Below are 3,155 nucleotides of genomic sequence, written 5' to 3' on the forward strand. Positions count from 1 at the left end.
CTTTCTGGCTCCCACAGAGGTAGGAGCAGGCAGGAGCTGCCCAGTATGTCAGGATTTCTTATTTCCAGACTGACTCTGTCGGGGAGGTGGGAGCCTTGGCCTGGAAGGTCTGAACATTCTTGAACTTTGGACTCTGAATGTCATGTACCCTGGCCAATCCCTGCCTGACTACGGGCTTCAGATTCCCAATTATCCAATGAGGGTGTGATCCACAACTATTTAAGCATGAACTGAGCATAAGGGGGCCCGGCTTTCTCCACTGCGGGTGGGCTGTGGACAGAGGTGCACCTTCGTGATTCCAGATCTGGGCGCCTTTTCAGACAAATACTATTTAGGCTGCCGAGTGCTCACCGTCTCCCCCATGCCATCTCCATGTCTGTACATGATTCCACCGGCACGGCCTTTTCCAGAGCCCCTGAGGAAACCTGGGGGCATGTAGGATCCCCCTTTGAGGACACAACTGGGTTTATCTCAGGCTCTGCATTCTGACCATCTGTGATCCTGGGCAAGGCATGGACCTCTCGGGTCACCGGTTCCCTCCTCAGTGACTCCCCATGGTCTGCACCTTCCTCATGTGGTGTGAATGTGTGCCCTCCCCTTAAGTGTGAGTGTCAGTAGTGACTCCATGGAAGACGGCAAAGGGATCCAACATGACCTCCATGATTTGGTTCTAAAAGTCAGTGCCTGGTCCAGCCAGAGTGGTTGAGCATCATCCACTGAAGGATTGCTGTTCGGTTCCTGGTTAGGGCACATACCTAGGGTGTGGGTTTGATTCTGAGTCGGGATGCATACAGGAGGCTACCAATTGATGCTTTTCTCTCACACTTTTGGTTCTCTCTCACTCATCAATTTTTTAGAAAAAAATTATTTTAATTTAACAATTTTAAAGCAAATCCATTTTATATTTTTTAATCTTCATTGTTGAAAGTGTTACATATGTCCCCATTTTACCCCATTGACCATTTCTAGCCAGTCCCTGCCCCCTACCCCAGGCCTTCATCACCCTATTTTCTGTGTCCCTGAGTTATGCATATATATATGCATACAAGTTCTTTAGTTGATTTCTTCCCAACCTGAAAAGTTTTTATAAAATTTGGTGCCTATCCTCTTGCTCACTCTGATATGTTCTCTCTCTCTCTCTCTCTCTCTCTCTCTCTCTCTAAGCCTCTGTGCTGTGAGTGGCTATCTGGAGAGACCCACATGGTCTACCACTGAATGAGACCAAGTGATAAAGAGAAAGTCAAGCTTTCTATCCAAACTGAACCCCAAAGACCCCCAAGTGAGTTCAGACCCTCAGTGACACAGATCCTACCTCAGGTGAGACCACAGAAGTCCCAGGTGAGCCCTGTGGGATTCCTCGTCACAGATGTGTGAGCTAATAAGTGTGTGTTGGTTAAGTCTCTAGTGTGGGGTAACACTCAGCAATAGGTCACTAGCACAGTCGTCCCACACCAGGCCCTGGGCCTGCCCTCCTGTCTCCCTCGTTTTTTTCCTCCCAGGTCCCTCCTGCTCCCGCCCCTCATTTCTAACACCCTCTGCCTACAGTTTGGAGGATGGCCATGAAACTTAGGAAAGGACCCTGCAAAGTAGAGCCAAACTGAAAAGTGTAATTGGAAATAGGAAACAGCTTCTGTTGAGACCACAGTTCTGAGCTTCCAAGGTAAGGAGACGCTCCATGCAAGGCAGGCGGCTGCCCCTCCAGGCCCATTGCTAGTGCGCGCAAGTGTACTGCCGTCACCATGGACCTCTAAGGTAGACCTGCCCCCCTGATTTCCAGACCTCATTTAATTTCACAAGCCTTCATCGGCTGCCATTGTGAAATCAGGATGAAGAGGGCAGACAAGTACTTATTCATCTTTCTGGTTTAGAAATCTCATCCTAAGGAGAGCCAGTGCAATGCCCACGATGGGCTCACGTTCTCAGTGCTTATGGCCCTCAGGGTCAGTGGTAGGTCTCATCAGACTCCTTTCAGATTTCCTTTCTCTCCGTGTCAGCCAACAGGGCTGATCTCCTTGAGAGCAGGGACCCTGGGTGTGGGCCACAGTGAATACCCATTTGTCCTGAGTCAGTGCCGTGGGCCAACAGAGGAGATGCTCCGAATGCTGCTCAGTGCGCGTGGAGCAGGTGGAGTTTCTGTCCAGGTGCAGGTGGCAGTCAGGGTTCAGGAACTGCCTGCTGCTGGTTAAACCCTGCAGAATTCTGCAACGTGGACGCCAGGGGGCGTTTAAGACCACGCTTTGTCCATGTGCTGGTGGGAGATGAAGTTAAATGAAATGTGGGTTCTGAGGGGCAGCCCTGACATAAAGGGTCCCTTCCCCAATGCTCCTGGGTCAATTTCCCCCAAAGTCCCATTGTCCTGGGCCTCAAGAACATCACATCCTTAGAGCAGATGGCTCCTGAGAGACTAATTCTTCCCAACCTATGACTCACAGTAACACAACCCAGGCCCAGAAGAAACAGACTTGCTCAAGGCTCTGAAGGATTGTAGAGTTAAATTTTATAGAATCTAAATTAAATTTATGTTTAAGAGTATTTCATTACATTTTCTTTAATTAGACTGTATGTTACTAAATAGTATAAGAAACATACAGTAAAGTTATAAACATACATATGATGAACACAAATATTTTAAAACTTCACATAAAGGAGGGCAAGGAGCCCCATCTGCGGTGGCAGCTGATACACGCGGTGGCCCAGGATCTAGGACCACAGGTTCTGAAGGAGCTGAGGCGAGTGGCTCACAAGCTGCAGGTGGTTCCACATCTGGAAGTTCAGTGACAGCTGTGTCTGGAGTCTGCTCTGGCTCTGGAGAGGGCACCAGAGTTGGTGTTGCCTCTTTACGTGTTTCTGGATCTTGCTTTGGAGCTGCTTCTGTAGAGCCAGGAGAGAACATGTTACCACCATGACTGCCTTTTGTGTCCCTTCCAAGGAAGGAAATTCCCATCTCCATCACTGAAGTCCCAGTTCAAGCCCCTACCCCAGGAAGTCCTCCAGACTGCAGGCCCTGGGCACTGACCTGAGCGGCTCTGTGCTCCTGCCTAAGCCCAGCTTCTGGGAGCTCTTTTCTGTGTGGTCCAGCCACATCCCCTGCCCACTCACCCACCCCACCCAATCCACATGCACAGTTCTCTGACTCCTGCCTTTTTTCTAGCAGA

The 3,155-nt window shown here is 49.8% G+C and overlaps 1 pseudogene; it reads right to left on the reverse strand.

Moving 5' to 3' along the window:
- Positions 1 to 2,893, reverse strand: part of LOC102769648 — a 23,032-nt pseudogene extending 20,139 nt beyond the window's left edge.
- Positions 2,894 to 3,155: the final 262 nt, after the last annotated feature.

This window comes from Myotis davidii, unplaced genomic scaffold, assembly GCF_000327345.1.
Source record: "Myotis davidii unplaced genomic scaffold, ASM32734v1 scaffold1787, whole genome shotgun sequence".
Classification (NCBI taxonomy): Eukaryota; Metazoa; Chordata; class Mammalia; order Chiroptera; family Vespertilionidae; genus Myotis; species Myotis davidii.